We start from the raw sequence: 16,928 nt of genomic DNA on the forward strand, positions 1-16,928 counted from the left end.
AGCAGGAATATACTGTTGTGATCGTAAAGTATCTATTCAGATTACTTTTGGCAGATTGCAAGCAGTTTTGGGCTCTGCTTCTAAGGAAGGATGTGCTGGCATTGGAGGAGGAGGAGGCTTACAAGAATGATCATGGGGATGAATGGCTTGTCATAGGAGGAGCAGTTAGGGACTTCAGGTTTCTACTTGATGGGATTCAGAAGGATGAGAGGGATCTTATTGAAACTTGCAAAATACTAAAAGCCCAAATAGAGTCTGATAGGACCCGAGACACAGCCTCAGAGTGATGGTACGAAGCCTCAGAGCTGAGATGAAGGGTGAATCTGTGGGACTTATTTCTGCAGAAGACAATGGAGGCCAAGTCATTGAATATATTTAAGACAGAAAGATAGGTTCTTGATTAGTCAGGGGATCATAGGTTATGGGGAGATGGCAGGAGAATGGGGTTGAGAAACATATCAGCTATGATTGAATGGTGGAATAGACTTGATAGGTTGAAAGGCATAATGATCTTCCTATCTCTTATAGCCTTATGATCTTATTTTATTTCAAAAATGTTTAAGTTGTTTCCCTCTGAGTCAAGGAAACCAATGTATGACCTGCAACTGGTGTCAATTTTAAGTACCAATAGCCAATGACTTACAACAGTGTTTGCCCTTATTCAATACATTGGGAGGTGCTCTTCTAGTCAGCCGACTATGTATATATTCTTGCTGCATTTTGCCTCTTAAGGGAAGGTGTGAGTCTTGGAAAACAAGAAATTCATGATTTAAATAATACCTTTTAATTTCCATATATCTGCATTTTGGACTCACATTCCTGTCTGTGACCCTGTGCATGGGTCCAGGAAGTTACTCTCAATCTTTTTTTTAATTATAAAACACAATTCACAAGTTTTGAAGCCTGGAAAGTGATCGTACTGGAGTTAGGGAATCAGAAGTAATTAATTATCAGGATTAATATTCATTTTCTGATCCATTAATGAAAGCTTATCACATGGCTTTTGACAGTGGTATTGCCCCAACCTCTGACCCACAAGGTTAATTTCTAACCCCCCCCCAGAGGTGTGTCATAAATGTCTGAACAAACTGATCAAGGGATGTGGGCACCACTGTCTATGCCAATGTTCATTGTTTATCCCAAATGCCCTTAGTAATGTGGTGGTGAACCACTGCAATCTATAATAAAGGTATAGCATAGATATGTATATTGTAAATATTGAGAGTTAGAACTTGTTCATAAGATGTGGATATGAAAATATAGTCATGAAAATACCTAAAAAATGTGTCAATATAATATCTGAGTTAATGTGTGAGGGATTGAGACTAGGGAGTTTGAGACTTAAGCTTATAGACCAGACTGAGTAAGGAGGCTGGGGTATCGTCTTTGAGGGATGGGATGTCTGAAAGCTCAGTGATTGGCTGGTCCTTCCTGAGTGAGTCTGAATACATTAACAATTACATGGCTAGCACAGACCAAGTGGATCTGAAGGGACACATTTGGCGCCCATGTAGAAAGTTCTTTACTCATTTGTCTCTTCTGTTTGTGCTCCACAATGCTGACATTTCTGTCAGCTTCAAACATGGTGTATGAGACACTTTTCTTAAAATCCCTAAATGATGCTGTCATTAGTGTGAACTAATGATGTGGAATACAAGGAGGGAGCTCAGTACATGTACCCAGCGTGTACAGTCTGGATAGAATGAAGGGCCAATTAAAACCATTCGCAACCAATGGTGACTCAATGGAAATTTTTATCCACACAGCAAGAAGTTAGGATTGCATATTTATTGCCTGAGAGTGTGGTGGAGGTTACTTTTATTCAAGACATTCAAATGGGAGATCGATCATTGTTTGAAAAGGAAGGAGTTCAGAGCTACTGAGTGGAGGAACTAGGTGAAACTCTAATTTGGATTTTCACAACAGTTTGCATCGTCTCATTCTGTGCTATAATAATTTAGTGATACTCTGTGCTGTTGCAGACTGGTGTTCAACAAAAAACATTGTGTCTCAGTCCCTGTGTGATTTCTTTCACATGCAGGATATGCTATTGAGTGTCATAGGATGCATCTTCATGAAGTGGGAACCTTCACTGTTGATGTACCTATTTGTGTGTTAAGGGAGCTTTTGGGCCACTTGCATCTACCACTAGTACCAAACACTTTATGGGAGCCAGTAATTGAACAATGCAATTTTCTTCGATGTCATTGGATACCTCTATTGGGCACCCACCTGAAAATCTACCCTCCTAGGAAACAACAGACCAGATAGAGTGAACCCACATATTGTGCTGCTTCCCCACCCCCACCCTTCAACACATACATAAGAATGCCAATGGCAGCCAACATACCCATTTAAGACATCTCTTAGGGAGTCAATTTACGTCTGGCAAGAAAGGCTGTCCTCAAACCATCCTACCCTGGATTCAATGAGTGGACACTGGGAAGAAGAGAGGCTCTTCATTTTATATATTCCTACCTCAGTCTATGCCTCTGATTCCACCTTATGTAATGGATGAGGTTGGGTTGGGTTGCCCAGAGACCCTGATTGTACCACTAGAAATGGCAGCATTGTTCAACAAGGAGCAGTAAAGTTCTAAAACACATTCAACATTTTCTAGATCCATTATGCAATCTTACTCTGGACGATGGATATTTTGAAGTCATTAATACAACATGGCTGCAGATGTATAATAACACTTGCCTAATTGGATCAGAAATCTCCATTCCTCACCAGGGTCCGTGTGAGCAATACTGGGAGTAAGTACATTGTTGTTTAGTAAGACAGACTTTGATTAATGCTGACAAAAGAAACATTAAGTCAAAACTTCCTGTCTTCCATTCATTCTGAAAATTTGCAAGAAATACTAAAGTGAAGGGAAAATAACAGGAACAAAAAAACCCCCAGAAATTGTTGGAGAAACTCAGCAGGTTTGGTAGCATCTGCAGAGAGAAAGCAGAGTTAATGTTTTGGGTCCAGCAATCTTTCTTCAGAAGTGGACCTGAATCATTGACTTTGCTTTCTCCCCATAGATGCTGCCAGACCTGCTGAGTTTCTCCAGAAATTTTTGCTTTTGTTTCAGATTTCCAACATTTGTTTTCTGTTAGTGGAAAATAACAGATGCTGAATGAGAGGTGCATTCCGATTGGTTGACAAGTGAACTCTGATTGGTTGAGTTGTTACACTGAGGGATGTGCCCATTAGAGCTAATTGACATTTACCTGGCAGATTTTGTTTAAATTTAAACCAGGAGGTTGATAGATTGGCCAGAGCATTGTCCGAGTTAATGGCTGTCATCTATTCTGTTCATTTGAATCGGGGCAGAGCTCATACACAGTTTTTCTGTCTACAAAGATGATCCCTGTGTCTTCATGTACAAAGTTTCCAGTGCATGCAAGTGTGCTACACTGGAAAATCATAATTGTAGCTTTATCCTAAATTTAATGCAAGTGTGATTACATAGAACATAGAAAAGTACAGCATAGAACAGGCCCTTTGGCCTACCATGTTGTGCCAAGGTTTAATCCTAATGTAAAATAAGATAACCGAACCTACGCACCCCTCAACTCACTGTTATCCATGTATATGTCCAGCAGTCACTTAAATGTCCCTAATGACTCTTCTTCCACTACCACAACTGGCAATGCATTCCATGCATTCACAACTCTCTGCGTAATGAACCTACCTCTGACCTCTCCTTTATACCTTCCTCCTAAAATCTTAAAACTATGACCCCTTGTGCCAGTCAATCTTGCTCTGGGGAAATCTCTCTGGCTGTTGACTCTATCCATGCCTCTCATGAGGGATATGGCCTCCTCTATATTGGGGTGACAGGCCACCTACTTGCGGAACGTTTCAGAGAACACCTCTGGGACACCTGGACCAACCAACCCAACCACCCCGTGGCTCAACACTTCAACTCCCCCTCCCACTCCACTAAGGACATGCAGGTCCTTGGACTCCTGCATCGCCAGACCATAACAACACGGCGGCTGGAGGAAGAGCGCCTCATCTTCCGCCTAGGAACCCTCCAACCACAAGGGATGAACTCAGATTTCTCCAGTTTCCTCATTTCCCCTCCCCCCACCTTGTCTCAGTCCCAACCCTCAAACTCAGCACCACCTTCCTAACCTGCAATCTTCTTCCTGACCTCTCCGCCCCCACCCCCCCGCCCCCCCAACCCGGCCTATCACCCTCACCTTATCACCTTCACCTTAACCTCCTTCCACCTATCGCATTTCCAACACCCCTCCCCCAAGTCCCTCCTTCCTACCTTTTATCTTAGCCAGCTTGGCACACTGTCCTCATTCTTGAAGAAGGGCTCATGCTCGAAATGTCGAATCTCCTGCTCCTTGGATGCTGCCTGTTTGCTGCGCTTTTCCAGCAACACATTTTCAGCTCTGATCTCCAGCATCTGCAGTCCTCACTTTCTCCATGCCTCTCATTACCTTGTATACCTCAATCAGGTCACCTCTCTTCCTCCTAATCTCCAGCGAGAAAAATCCGAGCTTAGTCAACCTCTCTTTGTAAGACAAGCAGCATCTTGGTAAACCTTCTTTGCACCCTCTCCTAAGCCTCTGTATCTTTCCTATAATAGGGCGACCAGAACTGGACACAATATTCCAAGTGTGGTCTCACCAGGGACTTGTAGAACTGCAACAAAACCTCGCGGCTCTTAAACTCGTTCCCCCTGTTAATGAAAGCTAAAACACCACATGCTTTCTTAACAACCTTATCCACTTGGGTGGCAACTTTGAGGGATCTATACACTTGAACACTAAGATCCCTATGTTCCTCCACACTGCCAAGAATCCTGTCTTTAATCCTATATTCAGCATTCAAGTTCAACCTTCCCCTTCTAAAATGCATCACTTTGCATTTATCCAGATTGAACTCCATCTACCATTTCTCAGCCCAGCTCTGCATCCTGTCTATGAGGTGCTGCAACCTACAGTAGCCCTCGATACTATCAACAGTACTTCCAACCTTTGTGTCATTTGCAAATTTACTAACCCACCCCTCAACCTCTTCATCCAAATCATTTATAAAATTTACGAAGAACAGAGGTCCAAGAACAGAGCTCTGTGGGACCCCACTCAACATTGACCTCCAGGCAGAATGCTTTCCGTCTACAACCATTCTCTGCCTTCTGTCAGCCAGCCAATTCTGAATCCAGACAACCAAATCTCCCTGTAACCCATACCTCCTAACTTTATGAATGAATCTACCATAGGGAACCTTATCAAATGCCTTGCTGAAGTCCATATACACCACACCCATTTCTCGACCTTATTAGGACGGAGCTACCGTCCCCGGTGTTCGTTTGAAGGAGAGAAACACTGGATCTGATTCAAAATATAAGCTTTTACTGAGAGAGAGACATACACAATACAGTGAGATGTTTACTGCTCACTGGAGAAAGCGCCTTCTGATCTATTGTTCTCTTTGTCTAGCTTTTAGCCCCTCGCATCCCAGTGCTACATCCTTATTTGGTAAGAAGCGGTATACTCTAATAGGATTGGTCCCAAAAGTGATAACATTCAGTTACCTCAGTATGAGCTACGTGCAATCTAACACGGTTTCAATGTCCTGTTATCTGTTCACCCTCCCTGGGGCCTTATTATGCCATCAGTGTTTCAGTCTGTTCTTAGTGTAACATAATGGCTTACTATTGTCTAGTGAAGCTTACAATTTCCAGACTTGCTAATACTACCTTACGTGAGCACTACCTAACAATAAAGTTTCTGAACACAACCTAACCTTAATAATGCTTCCTAACACTCCCTCCCTTGGCCTCGAAAGAGGCCACACAAAATACAGCAGTTCGCGCGCAGCAGTCAGGACCCGGATTGTCGGTGAGCGCACCTCCGTCGATCATTTGCAAGACCGACCATTTAGCCAAACCCGGCTTGTCTGACTCTAGGGAGACATAGTTATAGGGGATAGGAGTCCCTAAGCAACATACAACTACACAAAGCATTCCGCGCCGCAAAATCCCTACTCTATGCGCCTCTCCAGTTCGCATACAATCGTTAAGGCACGAGAAGCAGTGAAATAATACATAACAGACATAAGCACTCAAAAGTTGTAAACATATACAAAAAGCCACCTCAAAACCAACAAAACAATTACTGAGTATGATAACAAAAGCGAAGAGAACCAGAGGAAAACACAAAGTGGATGAGTTAGGACGCCTGCAGAATGAAGGTCTGCTGTTCAAAGAACACCCAATTGTACAACCTCCCAGTAAAATCGGTCGTATAATACCATGACATCTTAAAATAAATTTTCAAACTACTGACATAGTGTCAAATCTTTTTGCAATAGGATTCAATGAGCTCTCCTTCCTTCCCAAAGGTTTGTTGTTAAGTCGGTTCTGGAAGATGACACAAAACTGGCATTTTCCTTTGTCAAAAATACAGTGAATACAATGTCAAACTGCTAGGTCCACGATTTTCCTTATATCAAGCTGCTTTGCAAGCCAGAAACTTGACCAGATTCCTGACACGGATACAAAGGCCAGGCATCTGCTAAAACCACATGACCACAGGCCATTATTCTGAAGGTCAATACACGACTGTGCCTGTCTTAGGTTGTCCCTCACTCGAGGAATCTTACCCGTCATTGGCTAACCAGTCACCTTCACTTGACCAATAAAAACCCACATCCATTTTACAGCTGTCAAGTACGGACACGGGCAGTGGTAACTGGCTTATCATTGTGAACAGTGGCCGTCGAGACCAATCGAAGCCATTTAGGAATACCTGATGATGGCTAGGAATCTCTTGAGTGAACAATAGTCTCTTGAGTCTCGAGACATATAGCACTTCACAATCTCTAACTGCAGCATAAAAGCACAAATTTACCTGTTGTCAATTTGAACGGGCAAGAGAGAAAAAAAATACACAACTAGGGGGTCTCTGCACCTCAGCCCTCACATTCTGAGGCCCTAATATGGGAAGGATTAGAAATGAGGGATACAGTTATAAAGTAAAATCATAAGTTGTCCCACGCTTCTCTCTCAAGCATATCTCCTCCATTCCCTCTGATACCGATCCCGTAATCTTCTCTTGGGGTGCCCCCATCACAGGCTCCTCCAGCACCGCTGCCTGGTATGCGGGTGGGGGGTTATCCTTTCCCGTCAGGGCATGGTCGATCGTTCGTGTCACAAGCGTCCTGATACATGGTATACAACAACAACCACAGGTAATAAAGATAGCAACAGAAATGCATAAACCAAGGGCCAGCTGTCCCAGCACAGTTCCCCATCTACCGAATGTGCTATTCAGCCAATCTATCACTGGGTTTTTTTTTACTCCCAGCTGTTGCTTCAGCTCAGTGGCTAAGGCTCGGAGTTTTATCAAGGTTTTAGTGAGCTTGCCATCCGGGCCAGTGTTGTTTGATACTGTCCCTCATTCCCAGCCTCCCATTCAGTAAATAACCTGTTTCTTCCCAATCTTTCCACTTGCCAACCAATTTTATATCCACCTCAATAAACTAAATCTATTCCCACATTCTTTAATTTTACGCACTAATCCCTTAATGAGACTTTGTTAAAAGACTTCAGAAATTCCCAATAAACCACCTCCACTGGCTCCCTTTCGGTAACCTCATTATTTACATCCTCAAAACATTCCAGTAAATTTGTCAAGCTTGACTTCCCTTTCATAAATCTATGCTGACTGTCTCCAATCCTGATAATGGTTCCCAAATGCTCAGCTATTCAGGCTATGGAGGATCAATTTACTGTGTAATCCCACGTATCTGAGGACCCAAATAGAAAAGTACAGCACAGAAGATTTCCCTCCCTGCTGATCCAGAATCTATATTTAACACCACATTTTGCAGAACAGTTCCAAAGGTTCCCCATTTTCCATAAGGACGAAAAAAAATGTTCAAATCTGTGGCCTTTGAAACAGTGACCTCCAATCCTCATCTCATTTTTAAATGGACTAACTCCTGAACATAACTTTCCTTTCAAATACAGTTTTTCCATGGATTATTCCACAAGTGTTCTCATCACTATCCTTTTTAAGAGCTTTAACAGATCATAATTTCATTTTCCTCTGCAACAGCACAGTGAAAATATTTAATGATAATAAAAGTACTGGCGATGTTTAAGTAAAAAAAAATGACCACTTTCACCTTAAGATTACCTCATCTGTTTTGACTATGCTTTTATACTACATTATATTCGTGATTTTATCATTCCAAATGCCACTTTCTCATTCCTTTATTTTCCTTCTGTTGCTTTTGCTTTAGTCAATTTATTCTTGAAAGCTCAAATCTAAATGTATTTTCTTCAGTCAGACTATATCACCTTGCTCTCTGTTCAACTGGTTTTAAAACATTCTCCACGGTTATCTCACTATTCAAACTGTTTCTTTTAAATGTTGTCACTAAAATAAACATCCCGGTGATTTTATCTTTCAGACTCCATTTTTTTGATCTGAACCTAATCTGGTCATTACTACCATGTGCTAAGAGTTGAACCTTCAACCTTCAAGTCATTCACTTTTCTGTTTAACCACCTAGAACCAAAACTGGAAACGTTCCTGGTCAGACATGCAAACTACTGATTAACAACTAGTCCAGGATGCGCCCCAAAACCTTTTCTCATTTTTCGTCTATACAATTAGCGTGTGCATTATCACGATTCTGTTCCTACTTCAAACATCTCTGAATATTGGAACATAGAACATCGAAAAATACAGTGCAGTACAGGTCCTTAAACATCCTCAATTATAGCGTATTTCATTATAGTACCTAGTTCCAACACATCAAAACTGGCTGCACACCCAACTGAACTGGTCAAACAAGCTAACAACTTTCTTCTTTCAGATACAAAACCACCTTTCCGTGATGACCCAGCAGAATTTATCAGAATGCAGACAAGCTTAAGGCTGTTGTCTCAAAGTCAATTCCAACTTCTCCTGCTCAATGTCTAAGCCTATAAAGTTTCCCAAAACCTGACCTCCAATGTTAAAATTGACTTTAAACATAGCTATAATAATTGCTCAAATACCACAGAATCACTCATAGAAAATTATTGGCATTTATTGACATGAAACATATCTGAAAGTTTAACTGTGGCACTGATAGAACATTGCTAGATCTAATTCAGTAAGACAAATTTAAAATCAATCCATAAATGCATTTGTACGATTTCCACAGCTTCCATTTTATACTTCCCACCTCTTTTGTTGATTTCAAAACTCAGCTTGGTCTGGGGCCAGGCTGACAGCCGCTGCAATTCCTTCTTTGCCTGCGATGAGGTAGATTAGTTTAACCGGTCCTCTCCTGTTCCTCTAAAATGCCCTATCTTTCCACAATAATGGCATCCTGCCTGTGGAGACCTTCGTCTCTGCCCCTGTCGCTCAAACTCTCTATCAAATGCTCCTCCATGTCTCTCCCTACTCCCTTTCTTCTCTGCCCTACATGCTATCACTCGCTGCTCCAGTTGCTCACTTTTGGCTGCATTCTTCCCCTAATTACCTCATCAACCGCAGCTACCATCATTTACGCGTTCTGCTCCTGTCACTCGCCCTTTCTCTCTTTACAAACACTTTCTGTGCCCCTCCTAACAATGCGTGATGACAAAATGTTCAAGAACAAACCTTTCAGCTCAGTGAGTAAACTTAGAACCTGAGCTACATATCTTCTCAAAAACTGCAAATACACTTCTTTTCTGAAAGATAGTCCTAATTTACTAAACTAGGCAAGATTCACCTGTGATCTGTTGTTGAATCTCAGAAGAGATTAGTGTCTGGTATTTGTACTGTAACCCATACCCATTATCCATTCACAAATTAATTACAGACCCATAAGCTCCTCCTTCAACAGGGGTAGGGTCATCTTCCAGTTTTTTGAAATCTTGTACTAAATTCATATCCAGTACTTAATAGTGAACAAGGGGAATAAGTCCCTTTCTCTTAACCACAACTAAAATTTAGTGAATGAAAAAGCTAAAGTTAATCATAGCTGTCTTTGTACAGCCTACTAGGTATGTGTCCAGATGCTTAATAACGAAGACCTGTTCAAAGTATTAAAAAGGTTTTAGCCACCATCAGATCTGCATAATTGAAAAAATGAAGAGAAAGTGCTTGACTTGAAGTCTGTAGGAATATAAATGCAACATTTTAGTACATAGTGTTATATTACCAATACGGAAAAATCTATCTGATTTCTTATCTCATCTTTCCTAGAACCGTCATAACCAGGTTTGGAATTGTGGAATTAAAATTAGGTGTTTGACCACAGTTGTATTAGGAATTGGCACAAAATCTGTGTGACCAGGACTGAATCCCTCCTGTTAGTGAATAGCTGTGAAAAGTACTATAAAACAACCAGAAATTTAAATCCAGACTTTGCAATACAGAAACATAATATTACTCTATCATCCAAGCATCCTTAAGACTTAAAATTTATTCCTCTTCAGAAAATCCCATTTCCCTCTAGGACTAAATCTCGAATCAACCTTGTGCAAATAAACCATTTAGCAAAATTGACACCATAATGATGTCATTCACTGTAGAGTGCGAAGCTTGAATAGATAGAGGTTTCAACACCCATTCCACGCAATAAGCTCAGCTCAGAATCTAAGCAAAACCGATGGCAGAATATTGGCATCTCAAAATCATTGATTACTGAGGCTAAAGCAGAAGCACGATGGATCATGTAAAAAATGCTTGCCTGCAGGTCTTAGAAAAGACAGACATAGAGACCTACTAAACTTCCCCCACAAAACTAAATATTAAATTGAGAGAAAAAAATGCTGTTTGATTATTTTGATAAACTGCGAACAACTCCGGATGGTGCAAATGTCTTGTTAACACAAACGAAAGATACATCATTCCAGTCACTTTATGTGAATAGCCTGATAATTATTTACAATGTGGCGAGAAAATACAAAAAATAACAAAACGCATTGAAGTAGAAGACTATCTGGAGAGGGAGGGAGGAAAGAACAGCAGAAGGTTTCACTTTCCGTAACACAATGCTTTCAACAGACGAGCGCTCCAGTATCCCCATATAAGTTTCCTTTTTTCCCTAGTAAATAGTATATTTAAATTAGACATTAAACCAGCCCACATATACATACTGGGTTTTTATCATAGATTAATCTGTTCTGAAAATCCTATCAAATTCTCAACCAAGACCGTTATTTCCTCTCATATGTTCCGACCTCCCCACTAGTGAGGGGAACACACACTCACCTAATCTCCTCGTTTTCCATCGGTACTTTCCAAAGGGGACAAATCATTACGTTCTTCCATTTTCCTTTCTTCTAAGAAATATTGCAATGTCCTTAGATTCCCATATCCTTAAACACCAATTTACCAATTCATGCTTGTCTTACTTTAATGCCTGTAACTAACTTGTAAGCATATTTATACATTTACGTCCATTTATCCAGTATTCAATTTTCAAAATGTAAAATGCATACAGTTACCAATTTTGAAGACCATTGTGATCACTCAGTTTTAGTTCCCCATTTTAGATCCAAAATTAGTTTTCTTAAGTACTGCTGGTCAATCATTACTCAATTAAAATACTTTAGGTCTTAAAATAATCAGAGATGTCTTACAACAATTTGTCAATTCCAGTTTAAAAACTTCTAACGCATGCACAATGGTCGAATCCAAGGTCACAGATAATAACCATGGAAGTTTTTGTTTTTACAACTACCCACTGTTGAACTGAAACTTCAACTGACCTTCACATATTTTGTATGTAAAAAGATGAAAGAAAAAGACAGTTAGACACTCAGTTTAATCATGTTAAGTTTTCATAAAACTCACATTTAAAACAATCCTGGAACTCAAGCTTCAGTGAATAAAACTTACTCATTCAATCATCAACAAATGTGCATTCAAACCAAACCATAAGGTGTTAATTGTTTTGCTAGCTGTACACACACTCTCCCTCTCTTTCCACAGTCTTTTGTGAGTATCCTTACCCCTAACCCTTATTTCTCGCAATCCTTCTATCCGTCCTTCTCTCTGTACTGGGGCGGTAAGCCCTTCCATCACCCCCTTTCTAAAGTATGCTACTGCTAAGGGGGAGCTGTCAGGTCTTTTACCCGTCCCGATTTCCCATAAAATCCAAGCCCTTTTTAGGTATTCATGTATGTCCTCCTCATCTTTCATTTTAAGACTCCCCAATATATCAAATGAGAAAGTGGTGGGTAAACCTTCCCTTATGGATTCCTTTTTCCTGGTTTGAAATTGGTCAAATGGGGCAATCTCGTTTTTTCCCCTCTCTATGGTCATAATACGAGCAGAGGCTTCGTTAGCTCTTTGGGGAAGCCTATTGATTAAGCAATTCAGGTACTCCCGTGACTCTTTTCCTACAATCAAAGTTGTTGGCAATACTTTTGAAATGCATTCCCTTGTATCTGAGCTCCTCTCGTTGTAAATCCCTTCTGCCGATTGCTCCAGCTTCTCACATTCCATGGGAGGGGGACCAGTGTAAGGAGGTTGCATGGGCCCCATATTGTTATTAATCTATGTCGTTGCGACTGCGGGGGAGCTAAAAGGGATGAGTGGGTACAAAGGAGGCTGCATCGGGACCCACTCTAGGTTATTTTCTGGGACTCTGCCCTGTCTATCCCCAGCTAACTCTGCAGTCTCAATAGTGGGCAGCGTTAGTAAGTGGCTCTGGAATCGTGCCTATAATTCCCGAAGATAGACGTCCTCATCATCTATTTTCGTTGACAATTTGATTTTACTAAAAACATTTTCCTTTGCTTCCTCTTTTCTCTCTGTCAAATTATCTTGAATTTTTGATTGAAATTCGTCAAAATCAGCAGCTGTAAAAAACAGTTGGTCATCTGCGGGGAACCAGTTTCTGCTCCTCCACAGCTTAAGATTCTTATCTAAATTTTCTAATTTTCTCTGAGCTTCTTTAATTGTATTATTTTCTACAATTAGATTCATAATGTCTTCCAGAACTTTCCCTGTCTGTGTTTGTGGGACTATTGCTACAGGGACTGGGTTGAACTCTTTATTTACTAACCCCTTGGGGATATGCACGGACTCTACCAAACAGTTTAAATCACACTGCGGAATAAAAGTAACCACAAGATGGGTCTTCCATTCTGGTAACTCATTCTTGTCCGTGCCTATCTCTTCAGTAGGGGGTTTGCCCAAAACAATCACTTGTCGTGCTAAAATATTAGTAGACTCTCTGAGACCCTCTAAAATATTTGTCATTAACACAACATTCTGAAAGGTCTCCTTAATCTTTTTCAGAATAAGTTCTTTTTGATTTAACGCCTGTCCTAAGACTAGGTCTAAAGTTTCTTTCTGTAGAGCTACACAGTCCAATAGCAGTCGACCCGCTAGGGTCGTATTCCCACCTAGACTGAGTCGCCACCAGGGAACTCCAGGACATTCTGTCCTGAGGTGGCGCAATTTCGGTGGTCCAAAATTTAATTCCTCCATCTTGTTTTTCCCTTTTCTGATTCTATGCTTGCCCCCCCTTTGTTTCTGTTTCTATCTTTCTTTGACACTTTCTCCTTTTTTTTACACACTGTAAGCTGTTGTCAAAAATAAATTTTTCTGCTGTCCACCTTATACTACTTTCATTTAAACATAAAATTTTCTCTCAAAAAATGGAGTTTAACCTTATCAGTTACCAACTAATCTTTTCTCCTTTCTCAATATCTATTAAAATTCTATCCTGAAAGAAAATCACGTTAAGCATTCATGAAATAACAATCAAAAATATCACATAGAATTAAATGACAGACTACAAGTCTTAGACATAAAAAATTAACAAACAGATGAATTCAAGCCAGAGCACAAAGTGTTAAACTGCTTGTTAGCTGAGAAGCCTTCTGCTCACAGACAGACACACTGATAAAGCTTGCAGCAGTAAAATTCTCTCTCTCTTTTTGAGATATGACACACAGTTTCTTAATTCCACAGACCCATACAAATTTTCACACAAACAGAGATTTTTTTTTACAGAGATTTTTATACAAAAAGATTCTTACACACACACAAATTCTCACACACACACACAGAGACTACCTTTCTCTCGCAATCAGTTTTACACACACAGAGATTCTTATACACACTTAGATCTTCACAAACACAGAAACTCTCTTACTCTCACAGATTTTTACAAACTTAAAAATACTTAAACACAGAGATTTTACATACCCAGAGACTCTCTCTCTCTTATAACGAATAGATTTTTTACTCATACATACACATAGTCATTTATATTAGCAGCTTCCGTTCGTTCTTCCTATTCTGGCCGGCCCCTTTATCACATACTTACATAAACATACAAATTCAGATATCCACTTCAATCATCTGACTCTTTTCCCTATTGGGATCCGCTTTCAAAACAGTACGTCTTTAAGAACCTGACCTCCACGTGGCAGACCTCTGCTCTTAATAACCAGTCTAAGGTAGACGTCTGAGCGGAAAAAATCCCTACAAGGAAACGGTTCAGACTAATTCCTACTGCAAGTCTCCTCACTCCCAAGAATTTTTAGTGTACACTAGCGCGTCGGGGTTAGCCAAACCCCTCACTTGGAAGAATTTTAAACTGGCGGAGACAAATTCTACGACACTTACCCTCCTCACTTCTAGGACTTTCACATTTGCACGGCGGAGATAGCTAATCCCCTCACCTAGAAGAATTTTAACGGCGGAGACTCCTCACTTCTAAGAAATTTCAGTGTACACTAGCGCGTTGGAGTTAACCAAACCCCTCACTTAGAAGAATTTTAAAAACGGAGACTCCTCACTTCTAGGAATTTTTAAAGTCTGTGCCACGGGGTCTGCGGTTCCCCTCACCTAGAAGAATTTTAAAGGCGGAGACTCCTCACTTCTAAGAATTTTCAGTGCACACTAGTGCGTCGGGGTTAACCAAACCCCTCACTTAGAAGAATTTTAAAGACGGAGACTCCTCACTTCTAGGAATTTTTAAAGTCTGTGCCACGGGGTCCGCAGTTCCCCTCACCTAGAAGAATTTTAACATCGGAGAGAAATTAACATTAGAAGATTTAAAATGACTTACCAGCTAAGATTCTGTACCTTTGTGTCCAAATCAATTCAATTTCAAGTTGGTGAGGATTAAAAAGCAGACAAATGTCTAACTCAAAAGTTAACTACTGGAAGCTTTTGATGTAACAGGCGCTTCCTCACCTTCAAGTTTCGGCCGAAAAGTTTGTCTGCTTCCCAATCTGCCAACCTGTGGTCTCCTCGTCCACTTACAGGGTCACCATATGTTGGGACGAAATAACGTCCAAGCGTGTTCTTTTAAGGAGAGACCACACTTATCCAATTATTTGATATAATTGGAGGTACATTTATTTAGCTGCAGAAACTTAGCTGTTACAGCGAAGCACAAAAGATCGAATGGTTCGCTGGAGAAAATGTACAAGTTCTGAAAATCTATCGATAAGCTCCGTTAGTTATACTATTTTCTAATCTCAATTCATGCAACGTGATCTTTCACAAACAAAAGCCTTCTTCAAAATGGTATAATTTGCAAACAAAGGTTCTATGTATTCTAGAAACATTTTTACAAAGGCTTTACATATATTTGAGACATTCTGTATCATAGACACAAAGAATTACTATATGTTCGAAACATTTTCCTAGTCTTATTATCACATAGTTTACCTTAATCTAATCGCTTAGTTTAGATGTTCTCTCATTTGAACATCAGCTTTGTTATTTGTTATGGCAATAATCCCAGAATTAAAAATTACTTTGGTCATCATTTTAAACTAAAGGTTCACAGCGCCCCCAATGTCCTAAGAAGTAACTAAATCTCTATCCTACCTAACACACTGCTTAAACAACTCAACAAGAATTCAGACTGCTGCTAGTCACAATGAGTCACTTTCCCTTCATGGCTGAGTAGAGAATTATCTGCAAGGATTTATTAAACCAAATTCCAGCAAAACATCTTCAGTACAAAGTATGCATGGAGGAGCAAAGTGAAGAATGATAAAATACTAATTAACCAAGTATTTCTGAAAATCTAGAGCACAGACCAACATGACTTTATGGAAGACTCTGGGTTTAAATTTGATATGTTTTCAAGTAAAGCCTCAGATTTTAAATGGAGGTACTGTATTTATTGTACCTCCAATAATAAATAGTTCATTTAGATAGCATCAATAAAATCTTCAGTAGAGAATTGGCTGGTTGGTTAAAAAGAGAAGACATTCAAAACTGCATCATTTTACTGCCTAGAGCAATTAGGGAGCATGGTATATAACAGAATTTTAAGAGCACTTGTGATAGCTGAATCACTCTTGCCTAAAAACATAATTGTGACTCTTTGATGATTTTTGACAGATAATATATTAGCAATGTGACAGAAAATATTAAGGAAAACAATTGGCTCTCCCATCATTTCAATTAATTCAGTAAAAATTTAATTGCTGCATCATTGCTTCAACCCAAAGCAATGGATATCACACTAAATTAAAAAAAAGTTAACTGATTAACACAATCTATCATCTGAATCTGAAATCACTATTAAAGATCCATATTATTTGTTGTTGGTGTTTCAGTCAATTTATGACATGGGCTGAAATTGTAGTTGGCTTGCTGCTGTAGTCTCTTCCTCTACCACCATGAGACCATCGCTCCTTCCCCATTAGCTGCATGTAATACAGCAAGGCATGATCCCTGGAAGATAGTTCCTCATGTATTGCTTTGAAACTGCTCCTTGGGGCTGTTTAAATAAAAAACAAATCTTTTATGGCATGTGAGTGTCACTGGCAAGACCAATATTTATTGTTCATTTCCAATTGTCCTTGAGAAAGTAGTGGTGATCTGACTTCTTGAACTTCTGCAATTCCTGTCATGTAAATATAGTCACAGGGTGATAAGAAATGATTTGTGATTTTAACCTGGCCGTGGTGAAGAAATGGTGATATAGGTTAAAGTCAG

The 16,928-nt window shown here is 40.0% G+C and overlaps 1 long non-coding RNA gene across 2 annotated transcripts; it reads right to left on the minus strand.

Annotated features, from left to right (window-relative positions):
- Positions 1-5,346: 5,346 nt before the first annotated feature.
- LOC132820195 (uncharacterized) lies at positions 5,347-14,420 on the minus strand. Of its 2 annotated transcripts, none has more exons than XR_009645179.1 (2): positions 14,290-14,420; positions 5,347-7,176 (listed from the first exon to the last, which is right to left on the minus strand). It is a non-coding gene; the product is annotated as an uncharacterized LOC132820195 (long non-coding RNA). The 2 variants fall into 2 exon arrangements; XR_009645180.1 differs by lacking the exon at positions 14,290-14,420 and adding an exon at positions 11,217-11,354.
- Positions 14,421-16,928: the final 2,508 nt, after the last annotated feature.

Source organism: Hemiscyllium ocellatum, chromosome 11 (assembly GCF_020745735.1).
Source record: "Hemiscyllium ocellatum isolate sHemOce1 chromosome 11, sHemOce1.pat.X.cur, whole genome shotgun sequence".
Classification (NCBI taxonomy): Eukaryota; Metazoa; Chordata; class Chondrichthyes; order Orectolobiformes; family Hemiscylliidae; genus Hemiscyllium; species Hemiscyllium ocellatum.